We start from the raw sequence: 23,267 nt of genomic DNA, 5'->3' as shown, positions 1-23,267 counted from the left end.
CAACAAGAACAAAAACGGAAATTAATATAGTCTTAAACAACCAATGGATCATTAAAGAAATCACAAAGGAAATTAGAAAATAAATTTAGAAGAATGAAAACAAAACACAAAACTTATGGAGTGATGTACTGTTTTTTCAGATCCCCTAGGGGTTGAGAACCCGTTTCAGCCCTTTGGAGTTAAAACTATGGCTGACTTCTGTGCTGGCTCCTCAGAAATCAAAAGCAGTGATCAGCAATCAAAACATAAAATCTCAAGTTTCAGAAAGCAAGATCTTTATTGCCCACCACTGCACCAGCAACCTGCACCAGGCACAAGGCCGATAGTTCCCACTGGCTGCCTGCCATATTGCTAGGAGATGCGGGATGGTAGCTGCTACATGAAACAGTGACAGTTGTCAAAATTTAACAATCTTTTCATCAGTTTCTCCTCTGGACTTTGCAAGTGTTTGACTAGACTCCAGAATTCCAAAAGAGTTGTTTCACAGGGTCATGAGAGCTCAGTGGTTGTTTCTATGGATGGATGATTCCTGGGTATTCCTATTCATCCCTGTTTCATGACATAGCTATCATTTCCTTTTACAAAGGATGGAAGGAAGATTGAATGACACAGAAACAAAATTAGAATGAAACCTTATGTTCTTTAAGGGGGAAAAGCCTCTTGTACAGCAGAGAGAATTAAAAAAAAATAGTATCCTCTCTGGGTGTTAAACTTGCCTTTGTGAGGGTATGAAGGTTATGTTCCTAAGCAACATAAATGGAACCTGAGACTCTTCAGTCTTATACAGGCATTATTCTCTGCAGAGAAGTTGAAGGTGTGGGAGGATAAACAAGACCTGATCCATGATAGAAAAACAGGTGGATGCAGAGCACCAAACTTGACCTTTGATTCCTCAGTTCAGTTCAGTCGCTCAGTCGTGTCCAACTCTTTGTGACCTCATCAACTGCAGCATGCCTGGCCTCCCTGTCCATCACCAACTCCCAGAGTTTACTCAAATTCAGGTCCATTGAGTCGGTGATGCCATCCAACCATCTCATCTGTCGGTCCCCTTCTCCTCCCACCTTCAATCTTTCCCAGGATCAGAGTCTTTTCCAATGAGTCAGTTCTTTGCATCAGATCAGATCAGATCAGTCGCTCAGTCGTGTCCGACTCTTCTCTACCCCATGAATCGCAGCATGCCAGGCCTCCCTGTCCATCACCAACTCCCGGAGTTCACCCAGACTCACGTCCATCGAGTCAGTGATGCCATCCAGCCATCTCATCCTCTGTCGTCCCCTTCTCCTCCTGCCCCCAATCCCTCCCAGCATCAGAGTCTTTTCCAATGAGTCAACTCTTCGCATGAGGTGGCCAAAGTACTGGAGTTTCAGCTTTAGCATCAGTCCTTCCAATGAATATTCAGGACTGATTTCCTTTAGGATGGACTGGTTGGATCTCCTTGCAGTCCAAGGGACTTTCAGGAGTCTTCTCCAACACCACCGTTCAAAAACATCCATTCTTCGGCGTTGGTTCCTAGGTCCAGATCAAAAGTTGCTGCCTGGAGCGCTGGGACCAATCTGGCCGTTGTCATGGAGACAGCGAGAGAGGTGAGTTGCCCAGGATTCTCAGCGCCTCTGTTGCGTCATTTCCCATCGCTAGCCCTTGGCTCGGTCGCCCAAGGCCGCGTTTTTTGGGAGGCTGCCTCGTGGCAGTCTGAATAGTGTTTGATAGGTTACTGATTGACAATACGCTTTGCTGTTTCAAAAAGACTTCTATGGAGATGCCCCACTATCAGTTGCGAGATTGCAACACAGCAACGCTCCAGATGGAGTCGTGGAGTGTCTGAATAGGTCTCTAGGTATCCTGGCAACCGCCTGGCCTCCAAGTGGAGTTTCAGGTCCTGTCGCCAATGTTGGGGATGATTCCAGGCCGGGGTGCGGGGCGGGGGTGAGGGGGAGCACATCATGCACTTTCTGTCTTTTCCATTCTCCTAAGTTTCCCCATTGTGAAATTTGTGTTGCTCCCTGTTCAAAAAATCGTTTGAGACGCGCTCAAGATAACTGGTTTCTGCCAGAGTGGTTTTGGGGATTCATGCGTTTTCTTTTGTAACGGTTCCACTAGATATTGCAATTATTTTTTTAAAAGATAAATTAAGATTTTTAGTTGGTGTTTTAATATCAAACTCTCAAAAAGTAACAATAACTATACAGAGAAGTAGAAGGATATGGACTTGAAAAGCTCTGTGAACCAATTTTCAGACAACAGCAGGATAGAAATTCTATTTATTATTTACTTGGGGTACTTGTGAGCTTCGATCTTCATTAGATATGCAGAATCTCTTAGTTATGACATGAGAACTTAGTTGAAGTATGTGGGATCTAGTTCCCTGATACTGGAAGTGTGAAGTCTTAGCCACTGGACCACCAGGCAAGTCCTGAGTTGTTTTCTTATTGCTGAGTTCTCAGTTCTTTGTATATTTTGGAGAACAATCTTTTGTTAGATGTACCTTTTGCAGTTATTTTCTTCCAGTCTATGACTTGTCTTCTACTTCTCTTGCTAATTATCCTTTGCAGAGCAGAAGTTTTTAATTTTAATGAAGTCCAGCTTATCAATTATTTCTTTCATGGATCACTTTGAATCTAAAAAGGTATCATCATATCCAATGTTATCTAGGTTTTCTCTGATATTACTTTGTGTCAGCTTTATAGTTTTGTAGTTTACGTTTGTGTCTATGATCCATCCTGAGTTTTTGTGAAGGATGTAAGGTCTGTCTAGATTTTTTGTCTTGTTTTTTTTGCATTGGCTATTCAGTTGTTCCTGTGCTATTTGTTGAGAGTGCTATCTCTGCTCCATTGTGTTGGCCCAGGTTCAATCCCTGGTTGGGGACCTAAGATTCCAAAAGCCACCCAGTGCAATAAAAGACATTATGATCAAAGAAAGTAAGACAAAATTATTTTTTAGGATTATAATTGTTCAAGTTTACTTTTTTGAATATGTGATACATTCATATGATTCAAAATTAAGTAAAAAAGATATGCAGTGAAAGACTTGCCTTAGATTTTTTTCTACATCTGCCCAGTTCCTGCTCCCCACTCTCTTTACATAACCCCTATACTTATCTGACCAGAGTTTATAACAAATACAGATTCATATCTCTCCTTTTTATATATATATAAAAGAAATTACATAAACTGGTTAGCCTCTTGCTTTCTTCACTATATCTCAGGGAATCGTTCCATATCAGTATGTAGATCTGTTAGGGGAAGCACAGTGACTGAAACTGCCTAGCTTTGCCAGGCACCATAATAATCATTCACATGAGTTATTTTACAACAAAGTTCTACCAAGGAATACAGAACTAATAAGTCACCACCAACCTGAAGAAAAAAAAGTCACCACCAACCTGAAGAAAAAAAGTGACACCACATGTCTGATCATCTCCAAGAATCCTTCTCGCTGGCATCCATCTTGGCTGAGCAATGCATGTGCCACCAGGAAGAACTCTGAGTCAGAATGATTGCCCAAAGACAACCCAGAAACTAATTCCATCACCATAAAACCTGAAGCTGTGAGCCACATGACAGAGCAGTTTTCCTGGGTTCCCTTACCCTGCTGCTCTCTGCCCAGGTGCCCTTTCCCAAGGAAGTCTCTTGCTTTGTCAGCACACGTGTCTCCTCGGACAACTCATTTCTGAGTGTTAGACAACAGCCCACTCTTGGGCCTTGGAACCAGTCCCCATTCCTACAACACTTTTAAGCTTGATAAAGTGTTAGTCACTCAGTTGTGTTAGACTCTGTGACCCCATGGACTAGGACCCACCAGGCTCCTCTGTCCATGGAATTCTCCAGGGAAGAATACCGGAGTGGGTTGCCATTCCCTTTCCCAGGAGATCTTTCCAACCCAAGGATTGCACCTGGGTCTTATGCATTAGCAGGCAGATTCTTTGCAGTCTGAGCCACCAGGGAAGCCCACTTCAGGTGGTGGCGGTTCAGTCGCTACGTTATGTCCGATTCTTGTGACCCCATGGACTATAGCATTATAAGCACTCATTAAATGTTAGCTATTATCATTTTTAAGAATAATTGTTTTATTATTATAGAGGATATGAGAATACAGATAAGGAGCCAAGAACAGGTAATGTTGGAATTGAATCCTGAAGAATGAACAGGATTAGCAATTCGTTTAGCAAACAGTAGGTAGTGGGAGGGAAGTTCTAAATTAAAGATCAGCATGAGGAGGGAGACATGAGAAATGTGATGAACTCTAGGAAGTAAAAACAGTATGGTTAGAGTATAAGGCATATGAAAGTGACAAATAATGATGCTGGATTTGTAGGCGGGTCAAATCATTAAGGACTTTTATCTCAAAAGTATTGGAGAAATTTAAGTGTTCAGAATTTTTTGTATTTGAAAGGTCACAGTATCAGTGGAATTAAGGATTAGAAAGGGGACAGATGAGAAGGCCTTACCTGATATCACATAAGTAGTCTGTAGAAAGCTGGGATTAAAACTAAGTCTTTCAGTTCAGTTCAGTTGCTCAGTCATGTCTGACTCTTTGTGAACCCATGAACCGCAGCACGCCAGGCCTCCCTGTCCATCACCAGCTCCCAGAGTCCACACAAACCCATGTCCTTTGAGTCGGTCATGCCATCCAACCATCTCAGCCTCTGTCGTCCCCTTCCTCTCCTGCCCTCAATCTTTCCCAGCATCAGGGTCTTTTCTAATTAGTCAGCTCTTCGCATCAGGTGGCCAAAGTATTGAAGTTTCAGCTTCAACATCAGTCCTTCCAATGAACACCCAGGACTGATCTCCTTTAGGATGGACTGGTTGGATCTCCTTGCAGTCCAAGGGACTCTCAAGAGTCTTCTCCAACCTCACAGTTCAAAAGCATCAATTCTTCGGCACTTATTTATAGTCCAACTCTCACATCCATACATGACCACTGGGAGAACTATAGCCTTGACTAGATGGACCTTGTTGGCAAACTTATGTCTCTGCTTTTTAATATGCTGTCTAGGTTGGTCATAACTTTAGCCTTTATCATTTATATTACATCATACTTCTTCCTAGGGCAGTAGAGATAAAGAGCTTAGACTCTGGAGTTCTGGCTTAATGTGTGACTTTAAGCAAATGACTCAGTACTCTGAACCTCCCTTAAAGTAGAGATTCTATTATTCACTTCATAGGCTGTTTAGAAGAATTAACTGTGTTATATTGTGAATCAGCTTGGTGTAAACTCAATGAATATTAGCTATAAAACCAAAAAAGTAATGAGTTTCCTTTCTTCCAAAACATGAAACAATAACTCAAGAGACAGAATATGCAAAAATGAGATAATAGACAAATACTAGGCTTATCTATCATCTATACCATTTTCCTAAATTCCATTTATATGCATTAATATGTGATATTTTTCTGTTTCTGATTTACTTCACTCTGCATGACAGTCTCTCCAAAAAAGAGGGGATATATGTATATGTATAGCTGATTCATTTTGCTGTACAGCAGAAAATAGCACAACATTGTAAAGCAACTATACTCCAATAGAATTTTTTTAAAATAGATAAATATAAGGCACTGCTTTTCAGTGCTAAAATTAGAAGTTAAAACAGTACAGTAAATACTGTGGGAGATTAGGAAAACTAGGGACTTAGGAATGTCATGAGACTAGTGTAATTTGAGTGAGACTCTAAAGTATGGTCAAGAATTAGGTAAAACAAAGAAAGAAGGGCTTTTTGGACAGAAGGAGCAATAATAAACTAGTTACAATGAAGAATTAATGTTGAATATTAGGAATACAGTTAATAACATCATTAATTTTTCATGTTTAATGCTTTTTTTTTTTTTATATTCCTGGATCTAGGGGTCACATTGAAAATAGACACTTAAGTGAAAATCTACATACTGAATAGGGACACCCTCACTCCACAAATTCTTCCTTTCACTTGATTCAGAACATAGGCCATCAGACTTCTACATCCCACCCCCTTATAACCTAGCAAGATCCTATGGGGTCTTCCCCAAACAGACCCTTCCCACTTCATATCTTTTGCCTGACTGTTGTTTGTAGTAAAACTTTATTTTCCTAGCCTTCTCCACATTCTAGAAAGTAAATTTCATCAAAATGAATAAGTAGAAAGAAAGGAAAACAGTCAAACAAGACAAAATAACAATAATTTAGCCATTAAAAAAAAAGCCAGGGATCTTTAGTTCCTCCTCAAGGGCAACTGAAACTCCCCAGGTGGAAGAAGTTAACTGTATGCTGCCCACAAGCACATAGACCCCAGACCATTTGGAACCAGAAGGTTGATGATGTTAAACTCCCAATTACCTCACCACCAACTAATCAGAAGTGTGTCCAAGCTGATCACACACCCCACAACTCTCCTCCCTCTTCTTGTCTTTAAAAACCTTCCCTGAAAGCCAAGTCATCTGGAAATCCAGACCTTTGAAGCACTAGCTACCTGAATTCCTTGCTTGACACCCTTCAAGAAATGCTGCACTTTTCCTTCACTACAGCCCAAGGTCAGAAAATTGGCTTTACTGAGCACAGGCTGGTAGACTCAAGTTTAGTTGATAACACCTTTTCCAAGAACAAGGTTGAAGTATTTCATTATGGGGAAACTGATCAGTACAAAATAAAAGACTATAGGTGCCAACATTTGGGGGACCCTCTAAGGGAACAGCTACCCAGTCCAGTATTCTGACTTGGAGAATTCCATGGACTACAGAGTCCAGGGGTTCGCAAAGAGTTTGACACAACTGAGCAACTTTAACTTCATAATAAAACAGCCAGGTCCCTGCCCAGTAATCCTGCAGTGAAACCTATTATTCATCATGTCTTTACACAAAACCACTTAGCTTTCAATCAACATATTAGTACTCACTCCTAAGTATGAACCTATAGTGAAGGACTACTAGATTTGCTGATATATATCCCTCTTTTGTTCTCTGAGCTTAATGTTTTTTGTTTTTCTATCCTTGACTGAGAATTAAAAACAACAACAATAATGCAGGTTTGTCACTGGAAAACCCTAAGAATTATTTTCCATGTCAAAGGAATAAACTTCCTCTTTTTTAGTCTTTTTCCTTTTAGACCTAGTTTCTGCTCTTCTTACATCAAAGGTAAAGCAATAACATTAGCAGTCATTCATAAAGAGAGATTAGGTAAAACTCTTGCTTTATGAAATTCAAAATTCCAAATCTAATGGGAAAGTTTATTTGAAATATATTTCAGTTCAGTTCAGTTCAGTCGCTCAGTCATATCTGACTCTCTGTGACTCCATGAATCGCAGCACGCCAGGCCTCCCTGTCCATCACCAACTCCCGGAGTTCACCCAGACTCACGTCCATCGAGTCAGTGATGCCATCCAGCCATCTCATCCTCTGTCATTCCCTTCTCCTCCTGCCCCCAATCCCTCCCAGCATCAGAGTCTTTTCCAATGAGTCAACTCTTCGCATGAGGTGGCCAAAGTACTGGAGTTTCAGCTTTAGCATCATTCCTTCCAAAGAAATCCCAGGGCTGATCTCCTTCAGAGTGAAATACATTTAAATACCTCCTAGTAGCCTTTGAGATAATAGTTTAAATGTTGCTTAAATAGTTTTCTCACAGAAGATTTCCTAAAAGACCATCTCTCTTTGATAAGAGTTTTTCTTTTCTTAATCTGTGCTCATTTGCATATTTTCTCCTCTAAGTTCTATAGTTTAGCTTTTTTTCTAATCATCCCATCTTACAGGCTAATTACTTCATTCTCTTTGATTACATTATTCTTGAATGATGCCCTTTCACACCAGTAGCCTTTCCATCTCTTCCTTCCTTAGATTAATATGCCATATTTATGTTCCCCATATGAAATATTCTGAGTATTTTCAGTTTCATTATCTTGTTTCCAATATAGTAGCTTTTTTCCTTCCTAGCACTGGACTCATAGTGAGTTTGTATTTTTATGTCTAATAGATGGGAAGCCTAGACCTAGAGTCAAGAAATCAACACTAGAGCAGCAGGACATTTTCAAATTCCTCTGAAGGAATAAAAATGGAAGAAATTGCAAAGAGAAAGATTATATTGGGAGAAACCTGGAGGCCAATTTAAGAACCAGCACCTAAACAAAGAGAAATATCTGGGAAAATATTAGTCACCTTCATGAAAATTTCTGCCAAAGAAAGTGATACAGAATGTAATGAATTTGGGGAAAATTTCAATGAAACATCAATACTTGTTTCAGAGCAGAGTGATACTATTGAAGAGCATTGCCATGAATGTGGTACACATGGAAATATGTTCAAAAAAACTCAGATTTAATTATACAAAGTAAATGTGATTTAAAGAAAACATAAATGTAGTGGGAAAACCTTCAGAGAGGTTTCATTCATTCATAGTTTCATTCAACATCATGCACATCATACTGGAGAACAACCTTATAAATGTGATGAATGTGGAAAGAGATTTAACCAGAGTTCCCATTTAACAAATCACAAGAGAATCATGCTGAAGAAAAGCCCTATAAATGCAATGAATGCGGGAAGGTTTGCAGTTATTGCTCAGTCCTTATTCAACATCAGAGAATTCATAGAGGGGAAAGATCTTTTGAGTGTACTGAATATGGCATGATATTCAGTCATAGTACATACCTTACTCAACAGCAAAGAATTCATATGAGATAAAAGTTCTATGAATGTAACAAATGTGGGAAAACCTTCAGTGATCACTTAGGTCTTATTCAACATCATATTGCCCATACTGTAGAGAAATCTTTTAAATGTAATGACTGGAAAAATTTTCAGTTACTCTCAGGCCTCATTCAACATCAGGGAATGAATACTGGAGAGAAACCATACAAATGCAATGTATGTGGGCATGCCTTTAGTGATTGTTATGTCTATTCAACATCAAAGAACTCACACTGGAGAGAGGCCCTATGAGTGTAGTGAATGTTGGAAAGCCTTTGGTAACTACTCAGCTCTTATTCGACATCAAAGAACCCATACTGGAGAGAAGCTCTATGAATGTAAGGGAATGTGGGTAAGATTTCAGCAGAAGCACATACCTTACTCAACATCAGAGAAGTTATACAAGAGAGAAACCATATAAATGTAATGAATGTGGGAAAACTTTTGCCCAGAGTTCATCCCTTACACATGAGAGTTCATACTGGAGAGAAACCTGAATGTGGGAAAGCTTTTAGTGACTGTTCAGGGCATATTCAACATCAGATAACTCACACTGGAGAGACACCCTATAGATGTATATGGAAAACCCTTCAGTACAAACCTCACAAATCACCAGAAAATTCATGCCAGTGAAAAATCCTATAAATGTAATGAATGTGGAAAAGCCTTTAGTTACTACTCAGGCCTTATTCAACATCAGATCATTCATACTGGAAAGAAACCTTATGAATACAATAAATGTATCAAAGCCTTCAACTGAAGGATAGATCTTGAAAAAATCAGAAAACTCATATTTAAGAAAAACTCACCAAATGTAATGAATGTGGAAAAGTGTCTAGCAAGAACAAATATCTTACAGAACACCAGAAAATTCATAGTGGAGAGAAGGCAAATATACATACTGAGTATAGGAAATCTGTTAGACAAAATCCTTTTTTTGTTCAACCTGAAAAGCTTCATGTACAGAAAAGCTCTGAATGCCTTGACTGGCTACCATGGAGACCTTTCCCGGGGAACCAGGAGGACTGTGAAAACTATCAACTTCCCAGAATGACCACATAGTTTAGTGGAAAGAGCACATGTCTGGGTTTGGCAAGTCCTGGATTCTAATTCAGTTCTATTACTAACTAGGTCTATTAGTTATTTGGGGGTAACAAGTTATTTTGCTTGACCTCTTTAGACCTTCATTTACTCACCTGAAAAACCAGAAGACCTGATTAATTGATATTTAATATCCACATGTATTGTTTTTTTTATTACAAATGCAGGCTTCTGTAGATGTGGTTCTTAAATTGTGACTTATTTACATCAAGTGTGATGCAATGAAAATATAGGCCACATGCCATATATACTGTTTATTACCCTTGTATTTGTGCTTCAAAATTCAACACTGTGAATATGGAAGAATATTGAGATAAAATAGTATACATTCCATGAATTATTGCAGTAGGAAGATTGGGATCTTTAACTTAAGAATATGTTGTTGGATAAAATCCCAGCAAAGAACAAATCAAATTGTTGGTATATAAAGCTTGCTTTCTTAGAATTCACCCAAACTTAATCTTGCAATGTAACTTTCTCAACATTTTCTACTATACTGAATATTGTTGCCATCATGTCCTACATAAAAAGGAAGTAGAAACATGTCTTGGGAAAATTATCAAGAAAAGATGAAATTGGGAATTGCATGTTATTTGCACACCTAAATATGTAAAGGTGTGCATATTCATATTCTCATATGAGTGAGAATAAAATTTGAGATTCATAACATCTAGAAAAGTTGTTGGCCTATTGTCTGACTTCTTCCTGTGGTTATACAGACAGTGACCTGACAATATGAAGATTGATCTCAAAAGCCTATGATTTTGAATTCACTACTTAGGGAAAGAAAAAAATTCAGTTATGGAGCTTCTCCAGTATCGAAGGGTCCAGAGTTACAAAGTCTGGTGTTTGTTTCAGTGTCTAAGCAGACTGTTCACATGTAAGGAAAAATGATAATGGACTTGCTACAAGCTTTGAGAAAACCTGGACTTCAGGCAGCAATGTATAAGCTTTTCTGAATTTATGTATCCTTTTAAGAACTATAAAAGTCATAAACTTTCTCACCAGAACAGATGCATGACAATTTGTGAGCAGTTACAAAATAAAGTTAATAGTACTAAAAACACATATACACTGTACTAACAGTAATTTGAAAGTGTAAAGGATATGGAGACTTTATTCACAATAGAAATATAAAATATTTAGGAATGAATTTAATAAGAAATAGGAAAACCAAAAAAATATAAATAGTCTACACATTCCCTTGAGAAATTGAATGCTCATTTGAGGGAACTGATATGGAAAATTAAGGGCACCAAATTCTCAACAGATAAGTAGTATAGGCTTTGATCAGCAAATAGTCTAACCTCTTAGGGTTAGTTCTTTCATTTGTGAAATAATGACAGGTTACCTGTCAAGAGTTACTTTAGGGATTAAGTGAGATGATATATAAAAGATGCCAGACACTTTGTGGGAAGTTTACTATTGTTATTATATAGCATTATTATATATAATATTAATTACATGTTACAATAACTTACACTATAATATATAGTATAGTATATAACATACAATATACTATAATAGTTACTGTAGTATGCTATTACAGTATATTTTACAGATTATACATTAACATGTGAACTATTATGCTGTGAACTTGATGATATAAATCATAAATTATTGAATCAGTAAGAAAATGGTAGGCTCAGAAGGAGAACAAGAGATCCGTTCGATCAAATGATGATGATAACACTAGTGGCCCTGAATCCAAAATCGACTGGAAATGTAACTTGCCAGAGGACATTTTTTGAAGTCAGATTTATTGGAATATACTTAAATCAATAATTTAAACTTTTCTCAAAACAAGTGCTCTCGGCACTGATGGATTTACTAGAGGATTTGGTCAAACAGTAAAGAAAGAACTGTTCCATTTTCCCAGAGTGTAAAAGAGAATATACTCTTTCCAACTCTTTCTGTGTCTAGTATTGCCTTGATACAAAAATCTGACAAGAACAATATTTAGAAAGAAAATTGAAGCCAGGCTCATTCATAATCATAGATACAAAACTCTTGAATAAAATATTGACCCACTGCCTAGGCACATAAGTGTGAAAGATAATACAGGACCACCAGGTTGGATTTATCCAAAGAATGAAAGTTGGCTGAAGAATATAAATTCAATCCACACTAATTAATCCTATTAAGGAGGGAATTCTCTGACAGTCCAGTGGTTAGGACACCATCCTTGCATTGCAGAGGGCCTAGGTTTGATCCCTGGTAAGGGAACTAGACTCCCACAAGCTGTGCAGCCAAAAAAAAAGAATATTAATGTTCTTTTAAAAATCAAAGAAACACATACGATCATCTCAATGGATGAAGAAATAAGATTCTACTTACTTCTCTGTATGTTTTATTTTGCAACAAAATGTAAAATTAAGCAAAGACAAACAAGGAAGCTTTTATGTTATCAATGTGTGCTGCTGCTGCTAAGTCGCTTCAGTAGTGTCCGACTCTGTGCGATCCCATAGATGGCAGCCCACTAGGCTCCTCTGTCCCTGGGATTCTCCAGGCAAGAGTACTGGAGTGGGTTGCCATTGCCTTCTCCAATGCATGAAAGTGAAAAGTGAAAAGTGAAAGCGAACTTGCTCAGTCGTGCCCGACTCCTAGTGACCCCATGGATTGCAGCCCACCAGGTCCTCCGTCCATGGGATTTTCCAGACAAGAGTACTGGAGTGGGTTGCCATTGCCTTCTCCAATCAGTGTATAAAGATTCCCAAAATATGTTGTGTGGCATCAAAAGCAAACCCCAAACATATGAATCTATATATTCACATATAAGTGAATAAAGAAACTCAAGAAAGTTAAACAGCAAATTAGTTAAATAACAAATAGTAGAAACCTGTGAAAGGTAGAGAAAAAGTAGGAACCAGGTAGGTGAGTAACAGGGATGGGAAGGAAACTTTTAACTGTATAACTATTTATACTTCATCTGAACTCTATGAGTGTATTATCTTTTCAAAATGCAAAACAACCAAATAAATACAATTTCTTAAAAGCATTATTCAGAAGCCTTATAGGAAAGTGTACCTTCTTTAGAAGAGGTTCCCATTCCCTTGGAGCCTCACGTGTTATTTTCATTCATCCTTAGCTCCAGTAGCTCAGGAGTCAGGCTTTATTCCTGGACAGTTGAAGATTTGGAAACTGGAATAACTAGTGATTACACAGATGAACATCTGCAGCTCTTCAGATGGGATTAGAAGTTTGAGATGCTTAGTCCTAACTGCAGGGTCAAGCTTTAAGTCTTTGCACAATCATTGACTAGCAATGGTGCCTGTGCATAGCATAATTAAACAGAAGACCCATGGTTAGCAACTCAAATTTATACACAAAACTACAACAGGGAGCTATATAAATGGAATTCAGAACCTTTATCTATGAACAAACCATTCCTGTATCCTTTCCAGGCTAAACTCTTGAAATCTGCTTGCACATCCACCTGTGAAAAAACTCATTTATTGTACCCTGGTAGACTTCAGCATTTATTCAACAAAATGTTGAGGATCTGCTATTTGACATGTTCTCTTCTAGATACTGGGATTATATTTCTGAACAAAATGTGCAAAACTCTATCCTCATGGGGTCTGCATTGTAATGGGAAATGCAGACCAGTGAATAAGTAAAATGTGTATGAGTAGATGGTGATAAGTATGAATGAAAAAATATATGTATGAATGAAGAGATAATAGGGATGGCTTTTTTCTTTGTAATGTTTTATAATTTTAAGCATGTTGAACAGGTAAAACTTCACTAATAAAGTGATATTTGAGCAGACCTGAAGGATATGAGGAAATGAGTTAGGCAAATGAGTATTTGGGAAAAGGTGTTTCTAGGCAAAAGAAACAACATATGCAAAGGAATGAGGCAGGAGTATGTCTGACTTGTTTGAGGAAAAGCAAGGAGCTAAAGGGGAGGATAAGATAGGAAGGGAGAGCTCTTACAGGCTGCTTGAGGCGCTTTGACTTTTTTACTGGACAGAAGGGAAACTCTTGGAGAGTTTTGAACACTTGGAGAATTTTGCACTACTTCTGTGTTTAGAATAGACAGGAAAGGGGCAAGGTTAATAGCAGGAGGCCAGTGATGGGTCTACTGCAAAAATTTAGGTGAGAGACTGATAAATTTTCTAGTATGATTGCAGTGGAAATAGTAAAAACTGGTTGGATTATGACTATATTTTGAAGGTGAAGCTGATGAGATGTAGGATCTGAGCAAAAGCAAAAATTCACAGATGCCTGCACAAAATGGAGTAGTTTTTGTTTTGTTTTTTTTCAGTTCAGTTCACTTCAGTTGCTCAGTCGTATCCGACTCTTTGCGACCCCATGAACTGCAGCATGCCAGGCCTCCCTGTCCATCATCAACTCCTGGAGTTGACTCAAACTCGTGTCCATTGAGTCGATGATGCCATCCAACCATCTCATCCTCTGTCATCCCCTTCTCCCACCTTCAATCTTTCCCAGCATCAGGGTCTTTTCAAATGAGTCAGCTCTTTGCATCAGGTGGCCAAAGTATTGGAGTTTCAGCTTTAGCATCATCCCTTCCAAAGAAATCCCAGGGCTGATCTCCTTCAGAATGGACTGGTTGGATCTCCTTGCAGTCCAAGGGACTCTCAAGAGTCTTCTCCAACACCACAGTTCAAAAGCATCAATTCTTCAGCGCTCAGCTTTCTTTAGACTCCAACTCTCATATCCATACATGACTACTGGAAAAACCATAGTTTTGACTAGACAGACCTTTGTTGGCAAAGTAATGTCTCTGCTTTTTAATATGCTGTCTAGGTTGGTCATAACTTTTCTTCCAAAGAGCAAGAGTTTTTTAATTTCATGGCTGCAGTCACCATCTGCAGTGATTTTGGAGCCCCCCAAATTAAAGTCTATCACTGTTTTGATTGCTTCCTCATCTATTTTTATTATTATTATTATTATTTTTGCACTGAGATGTGAAAGACTAGCAAAGAGAAAGATTGGGGGGAGGATTAGGAATTCAGTTTTTGGCAATGTTAAGTATAAAATACTTGTCAAGAAGGCAGCTGGATATGTAAATTTGGAGTTTGAAGGAACAGTCCAAGATGGAAAGACTTTTGCATATATGTGGTATTTAAAGACCAAACAGTGGGCATGCTAATGGAAGACTCATACAAGAGATAGTTATAATGCAACATGTAATAAACACTATTGATGGGACTGAAATAATCTCAGGAATTCTGGGTATATTTCAGGAGTTTCTAAACCAGTCTTGAGTCAGCAAAAAGTTCCAGAAGGTAGTGTCTGAACGGAGATCCAAAGGACAAGTAGGGAATGGCAAATGGGAAAGGGAGAAGGAATTCCAGAGGAAATGCAACTTCTTCATTCAAAAGCAAGAGGACATGAAACAAGAATTCCCCTGCCTCCTTCCACTTCAACTCCTCTGTCACAGTTACTCTTCTGTCAGAGGAGGGACTAGAGACATTTGGAGGGAAGTTAAATTGGAGAAATTTGATGTTTGAATTCAGTGGGCAATATTTTTGTGGCTTCTAATTACTTCTGTGTGAAGTTCTTATTTAGCATCTTGCACTGCAATTTCTGGAAGGTACCACTCAGAGGCAGCCTCAAATAACAGGAGCCTTGGTGTGCAGGGACTTCCAAAAGCCCCATTCCGTGAGATCAGCTTTAGAAACAAATATCCTGTTTTCAAACATAGGAACTCCTGGTCCCTGTCAAAACAGACCCAAACATTATCCAATCAGAAATGGAATTCCAAAAAACCTGGCTCCCTTGCAGGCAAAGACAAATCTTGAGATTTTTGATAGATTCTTCTCAAGTGAGGGTTTCCTTACGGCTTTGCTCTATTGGCCCCTCCTTGGTTCCCTCTGCAGTTCCTCCTGTGATCCCATACAAACTTATGGAGAAGCAGGTCAGAGATTGAATATTTGGCAGAATGGGAAAAAGCAGACTTGGTGGAACCATCTGGTTCTCAAGAGGACAGAAAAGAGTCCAAGAAAAGGGAAGAGTGAGCTAGGGGAAGGAAGGAAAAAGATGTGGGAAAAAATAAATCATTCTTATGTTTGAAAAACCGTTTGTGGTAACGCAGTTGAATATCACTTTGCCAACAAAGGTCTGTACAGTCAAAGCTATGTTGTTTTTTTTTAATCAGGGCTTATTTTTCTAACATATATAGGATTATCACTTGTTATCAAAGCTGTGGTTTTTCCAGTAGTCATGTGTGGATGTGAGAGCTGTGGACCATAAAGAAGGCTGAGCGCCGAAGAATTGATGCTTTCGAATTGTGGTACTAAAGAAGATTCTTGAGAGTCCCTTGGACTTCAAAGAGTTTAAATCAGTCAGTCCTAAAGAAAATCAACCCTGAATATTCATCGGAAAGACTGTTGCTGAAGCTGAAGCTTCAATACTTTGGCCACATGATGTGAAGAGCAGATTTATTGGAAAAGACCCTGACGCTGGGCAAGACTGGAAGCAAAAGAAGGGGGTGGCAAAGAATGAGACAGTATCAGCAACTCAACGGACAGGTATTTGAGCAAGCTCCAGGAAATAGGGAAGCAGAGAGGAGCCTGGTGTGCTGCAGTCCATGGTGTCACAAGTGCCCGACACGACTTAGCTTCTGAACAATAACAACAAATTGAATATCAATGAGGGCACATCCATTTATAAGCAGAGTGGAGCCACTGAAGCTTGTTGGACAAGCCAGAGATCAGTATATTGGAACCAACCTTAGCTGCAAGTGAAAGGTTGTTGTTGAATCACACGAAGACACCGGGATTCTTGGCCCCTGGAGGAGAAGAATTCAATCCGGGGCCAGTGACAAGGCTTGATCGCTCAGAGCTTTTGTGTAATAAAGTTTTATTAAAGTATAAAGGAGATAGAAAAAGCTTCTGACATAGGCATCAGAAGGGGGCAGAAAGAGTACCCGCTTACTAGTGTTAGCAATGAAGTTATATACTCTCCAATGAATCCAAAGAATGTCTGGAGGTCGTAAAGACCTCACCAGACCTACTCCCATAATTTACATTTTAAGATAACAGAATTAGCCAGAAGGTTTAATCCAGAGACTGTCTTCAGGCAGGATACATCCTTGTAAAGACCAGGTCTACTCCCATAATTTACATTTTAAGATAACGGAAGGTTTAATCCAGAGACTGTCCTTAATCCAGAGACTGTCCTCAGGCAGGATACATTATTGTTATATAATCCTAAGGAATGTAGAGAAGGAAAAAAAGTTTGTCCTTTCTTCTTGAGAATTCCAGACCCCTCTCTCCTTGGGGACCCCTAGACTCCTTATCAACCTGCCTAGGAAATGACTCTCTCACAAGTTTTCTAACAATTCCATTGTTAAACTATATTCAAACAGTTGAACTAAATCTACTTCTAAATCTTACTTATTTTACCTTTCCTAAGGTATTTACTTTTCTAAAATCCATCTCTTGAGAATCAGTCTACCATAGAAGTGTGGCACTCAAGGCCCACGTTCTCAGCTTCCATGGAACATTTTCAGCCTTCCGCTTGATAAATAAAGACAATTCTGATACATTAAGACATTTGACTGTGACACACTGCCCTGGGGTGCTCTCCTCTCTGATTCCCATCATGGGAACAACTGGAAAAACAATCCTTCAAGCTGTTGTTGTTGTCTTTTTTTTTTTTTTTTTTTAATGTGGCCTGTTTTTAAAGTCTTTATTGAATTTGTTACAATATTGCTTCCATTTTATGTTTTGGTTTTTTGACCGTGAGGCATATGGAACCTTAGCTCCTGGAATCTGTGTCTCCTGCATTGGAAGGCAAAGTCTTAATCAGTGGACCTCCAGAGAAGTCCCAAGATGATTTTGTATACAACTTCATGGAGGAGGGAGAATGACAAATTCCACATTTACTTCTATTACCTCCTCCATTAAAGGGTTTTACAAATTATTATCTGTTTATCATGCCTTGGTTATGTGCAAGTAGATGCAGATTAGCATAATCCACAGGAAGTATTTTTAATATTCAAAGGAAATAACATCAAATTTCAATATTTATACCTGTATTTGGTACAGAGAAGCATGGTAGGAAGATCAAGAAAAGACTAAATGCAAAATGTTGTATTGGGATAAAGTTCTGTGAGAGACATGAAATAGAAAAAATAAATTGAAGTAAGTATGAGATTTCTTTTCTCTCTCAATAGATGTCATGCATATGCTGTCACTTAAGTCCTGTCCCACTGTTTGTGATCCTATGAACTGTAGCCTGCCAGGTTCCTCTGTCCTTGGGATTTTCCAAACAAGAATACTGGAATCAGTTGCCAGGCCCTTCTCCAGGAGATCTTCTCTACCCAGGAATCGAACCCATATCTCTTTACATCTCCTGCATAGGCAGGTGTATTATTTACCACTAGTGCCAATAGATGTTGGTAGGTGTTAAGTTATTATAGTTTTAAAATTCCTTTGATACAAGTCATTATATCCTTCAACAAAAATAGAAATTTATGAAGAAAAATGCTAAATGTCCACTGGGAAAAATGTGAGGGGGAATGTCAAATTTGTCAAAATTATCTTGTATGTGTGTGTGTGTGAGTTCGGTCATGCTCAACTCTTTGTGACACCATGGACTGTAGCCCTTCAGGTTTTTGAAAATATTGGAATGGGTTGCCATTTCCTTACCTTGGGGGATTAAAAAATGCCCCCAAAGTCATTGAAGTGTACAAGGGAAACAAAGTAAGCCAAGGATCCTTAGAGCCTGGGTAGCTCAGTCGGTAGAGCATCAGACTTTTAATCTGAGGGTCCAGGGTTCAAGTCCCTGTCCAGGCGGGAGGTTTGAGTGCTTTCTTGTGTTAGAGGATCCTGATTTTTTATCTCAAGGAAAATTTGGCTACAACTTTGACCACTTTGACCTGTGTAGAGTGAGGAAACACCAAGAAGTCAGTTACCTTCAACCTTAACCAGTAGCTGAGATTTGATATTGTGTTTTAAGCAGAAGGAGATCTTAGCAGTTCTTAATAATGGAGACCTCCTGAGGAACACAGTATAAAATGCTTAAGTGAAGTGAAGTGAAGTCGCTCAGTCGTGTCTGACTCTTTGCGACCCCATGGACTGTAACCTTCCAGATTCCTCTGTCCATGGGATTCTCCAGGCAAGAGTACTGGAGTGGGTTGCCATTTCCTTCTCCAATAAAATGCTTACAGCCCATGAAATATAAGAAAGCTATTCCTTTAGACTAGGGTGTATTAGAAAAGGAACTGGAAAGTATATTTGTCGAGTAAAGTATTCACTGGGTCAGGACTTCTAGATTTTCAGTTATTCTCTCTCACAACTGAGCTACTTAGCAGATGGGAAAGCCCTGCTGCACTAAGCCATGGTAATGTCACTCTAATGATAAACATAAATGGTAGGAAGTTATTTCACAAATACTGCAGTATAATCTTTAGGTGAAATGCTCATCCTACCCAAAAATATTGGCATATTTTACAATCCATTTCTGCAATTTTGTCCAATTGTGTGTTGATACAATTTCTTACTCAGTGAATTGTATTTTTCTTTAGAAATATACATTTTCTCCCTCCATCTCTGTGGAAGGATTGTACTTCCCATTTGAAGATTATATGATGGTTTACATAGAAAATCTTAAGGAGCTAAAAGCAAACAAAAATCCTTCTAGAACTAATAAGTATGTTTAGCAAAGTCACAGAATACAAGATCAAAATAGAAAAATCAATTGTATTTCTATATACTAGCAATAAAAAATGGACACCAAAATTAAAATACAGTGTTGTTTTTTTTTTAAGTAAAGAAGCACTTAGATAAAAATCTACCCAAACATGTGAACATGTGCCTGCTGGAAACAGCAAAACTACAAAATTCTGATGAAAACAAAGGCTTAAATAAATGGAGAGAGATTATGTGTTCATTGATCATAAAACTCAACATAGCAAAGATGTCAACTCTCCTGAAAATGATGTACAAGTTTAACATAATTTAACATAATTCCTATCACAATCCAGGAAAGATTTTTTGTAGCTATAGACATGACTATTCTAAAATTTTTGTGGAAAATCAAATGAGTTAGAATAGCTAGAATGATTCTGAAAAACAGAAATAAAGTGGAAGAAATCATTCTTATGATTTCAAGACTTATTGTATAGCTACAGAGTGTAATAAAGAGTGTACATTAATTGGAAGAGGGATAGATATATGTCAATGAAACAGTATAGAGAATACAGAAACACCACATACAACTACATCTAAATCATTTTTTACAAAAATGCAAAAGCAATTCAGTACAGGAAGAAAAGTCTTACTTTTTTCTCATGATTGTGGGAGAGTAATTGGATACCCATTTTATCCAAATTAAAAGATGCTTGCTCCTTGGAAGAAAAACTATGATAAACCTAGATGACATATTAAAAAGCAGAGATGTAACTTTGCCAACAAAGATCTGTCTTGTCAAAGCTATGGTTTTTCTAGCAGTCATGTACTGATGTGAGAGCTGGACCACAAAGAAGACTAAATGCCAAAGAACTGATACTTTCAAACTGTGGTGCTGGAGAAGACTCTTGAGAGTCCTGTGAACAGCAAGAAGATTAAACCAGTCAATCTTAAAGGAAATCAACCCTGAATATTCATTGGAAGGACAGATGCTGACGCTGAAGCTCCAATACTTTGGCCACCTGATGTGAAGAGCCGACTCACTGGAAAAGACCCTGATGTTGGGAAAGACTGAGGACATGAGGTGAAGGAAGTGACAGAGGATGAGATGGTTGGTTGGCATCATCAACTCAATGGACATGAGTTTGAGCAAACTCCCAGAGACAGTGAAGGACAGGGAAGCCTGGTGAGCTGCCATCCATGGGGTTACAAAGAGTCAGATACGAATGAGTGACTGAACAAGAATTGGGTATCTATAGGCAAAAGAAGCAAACCTCAGCTTACATCTCATATTTTATTTAAAAATTAACTGAAAATGCTTTATAGATTTAAAATAAAACATAAAACTAAAACTTTTGGAAAAAAATGTGAGAATATTTGGGGGACTTGGTGCTTGATGGAGAGAAAATAGGCATAACACCAAACACACAGTCCATAAAAGACAAACTTGATTAACTGGATTTCATCAAAATGAAAAACTTTCACTCTGCAATAGACTCTGCTGAGAAAATTAAAAAAGAGTTATAGACTGAGGGAAAATATTTGCAGATAACATATCTGACAAAGACATATCTAGAATACACAAAGACCTCTCAAAACTCCTTTTTAAAACAACAATCAATCCAATTAGAAAATGGGCAAAAAACATGAAGGGACATTTTACCAAAGAGGATATACAAATGGGAAATAAGCACATGAAAAGATGTTCAATATCACTCACTAATCATTTAGGAAATATAAATAAAGACCATGATGAGATATCACTATACACCTATTATAAGAGATAAAATAATAAATGGTAACAACTGCTAAAGGTTGGCAAGAATGCAGAGAAACTGGATTTGTCATGGATTGCTTATGGGAATGTAGAATGGTAAAGCCACTCTGAAAAAGTTTGTCAGTTTCTTAAAGAAACACCATACAACTCAGCAATTCAACTCCTAGGCATTTATCCCGGAACAATGAAAACTTATATCCATACAAAACTGTGTACATTATTATTTATAGAGGCTTTATTTGTAATAGCTCAAAACCTGAAAACAACCAAAATGTTCCTTAATAGGTGAATAGGTTAAAAACTGCTATATCTATACTATGGAACACTATTCAACAGTAAAAAAAAAAAAAAGGAATGAACGATTGATACACAAAACCTCAATACATTATCTTTGCAACTTCATGTGAATTTATAATTATAAGTATTTGTAATAATTTCATGTGAATTTATAATTATTATTTCATTGGAATAATGTATTTATTGTATAACATACACACTTTCTCTTCCTCATGGACTTGGCCATGTGGCTTAGTTTGACTAATGAAATGCGAGTGGAAATGTCCAGTCTAATGCATCAGAGAAGCCTTCAGCTCACAGTACTAAAGATAAAAGGCTTTTTACCTTCCAGATGGGCCCTCTGTAGCATGGTCACAAAGGCATCTGCAAACAAGAGCTATGTTCAGGAACTTTCCAAAGGTTCTGCTCTCTAACACGGGAAAAAGAAGGGCCTATCTATTAAAAAAAGAAAGAAAGAAATAATTTTTTTAAAGTCGAAACGACCCCAAACGAGATGCAATCGAAATTTTGACCCCCGTGTAATAATTTGAACAACAAATTGAGTTAAGTTTATTGCAGGGGCACCGTCCTTGTGAAAATCTTGCCCCCTTGCAAGCGAATAAAACATCTTTTATTCAAGGATTGTCTATGAGATTTTTGACAAACAACACAGGAGATGGTTAACACGATTCCTGTCTGATGGCACCAGAGCTGGCTACACGACTTTCGAGATTCTCCCCGAGAAGGGTCCATCCTGAGTTTTGCTCCGCGGGCGCTTCCTCTGCTCTTTCTGAGAGGCTAGCGGCTCCAGGTAAAGAATCCGCCTACCGATGCAGAAGACTCAAGAGATGTGGGCTCGATCCCTAGGTCGGGAAGATTCTCCTGGAGAAGGAAATGGCAACCCACTCCAGTATTCTTGCCTGGGAAATCACAGTCCGTGGGGTCGCAAAGAGTTGGACACGGCTGAGCTCGCACGCATGCATACATACATAGCTGCTGCGGAGAGGGGGAAAGGTGCTGGGGAGGGGTATGTTGATAAGCTTGGTCACTCTTTGGCAGATTGGAAAATTGCAGATCTGGAAGTGATGGTCCAAGGTCATCTGATTATGGAAGAGCGGATCTTCTATATGTAAGGGAGAGAGAGGGGAGGCGGAAACCATCAGAATGAAAGGAAATATATATATCACAAACGGTGTTATAATCTTTGAAAGGAAAAACAGTGAAAATGCTTAAGGGGTGAGCAGAGTGGCGCAGCGGAAGCGTGCTGGGCCCATAACCCAGAGGTCGATGGATCGAAACCATCCTCTGCTAAGAAGGTTTTTTACACCTGTTCATTTTCGCTAAGAGTCGGACACGACTGAGCGACTGAACTGACTGATTTTCGCTAAACTTTATTCCAGCCAGGATACAAGAACAGAAACTAAGTCAATTTCTACATCTTCCATGTTTAATCAATAAAAATTCACAAGTTTGATAATCCTCTAGTTTGGGTTGTTTCCCACCTTACTTTAAAATCCCACGATTCTCCCACTAGGCAATTCCAAAACTCTTCTATCTGAAGTGGCACACTACTCCGAATTGTAAAATTCCTTCCATCCCTGATGTCCAGCAGAAGAGCAATTGGAAATATTCTTTCTGTCGAGGTGGTCTTATACATTGTATGCTACCTCATAGAGAAAGAAGTGATAAATGCCATATTTGCTTCTGTTACATCTTCCAGTAAAGAGGTTTTTCAACTTATTATCTACTTAAGATGTTTTGATTGGTTGCATTCTATTAGTAAATGCAAATATAAGTTAAACCCCAAATTTGCTTATAACAGATTTGTGGTATCACTAAATATTAAAATTTCAGATTTCAATGT

General features: G+C 38.4%; 1 long non-coding RNA gene and 2 other non-coding genes across 3 annotated transcripts in view; 2 read left to right on the top strand and 1 right to left on the bottom strand.

The window, feature by feature from the left end:
* The window catches only part of LOC129645618 (uncharacterized), a 40,130-nt gene extending 27,221 nt beyond the window's left edge, over window positions 1-12,909 (bottom strand). The window contains exon 1 of the long non-coding RNA XR_008711447.1: window positions 12,774-12,909. This is a non-coding gene — a long non-coding RNA (uncharacterized LOC129645618). The remainder of the gene's footprint in view (window positions 1-12,773) is intronic.
* Window positions 12,910-18,443: 5,534 nt separating this feature from the next.
* TRNAK-UUU (transfer RNA lysine (anticodon UUU)) lies at window positions 18,444-18,516 on the top strand. The gene has a single exon. It is a non-coding gene; the product is annotated as a tRNA-Lys (tRNA).
* Window positions 18,517-22,642: 4,126 nt separating this feature from the next.
* Window positions 22,643-22,714, top strand: TRNAM-CAU (transfer RNA methionine (anticodon CAU)). The gene has a single exon. It is a non-coding gene; the product is annotated as a tRNA-Met (tRNA).
* Window positions 22,715-23,267: the final 553 nt, after the last annotated feature.

The sequence above is a fragment of the Bubalus kerabau genome, chromosome 3, assembly GCF_029407905.1.
Source record: "Bubalus kerabau isolate K-KA32 ecotype Philippines breed swamp buffalo chromosome 3, PCC_UOA_SB_1v2, whole genome shotgun sequence".
Taxonomy (NCBI): domain Eukaryota; kingdom Metazoa; phylum Chordata; class Mammalia; order Artiodactyla; family Bovidae; genus Bubalus; species Bubalus kerabau.
Note: the sequence above shows the minus strand (reverse complement) of the source record. Positions and strands in the feature narration are given on the sequence as shown.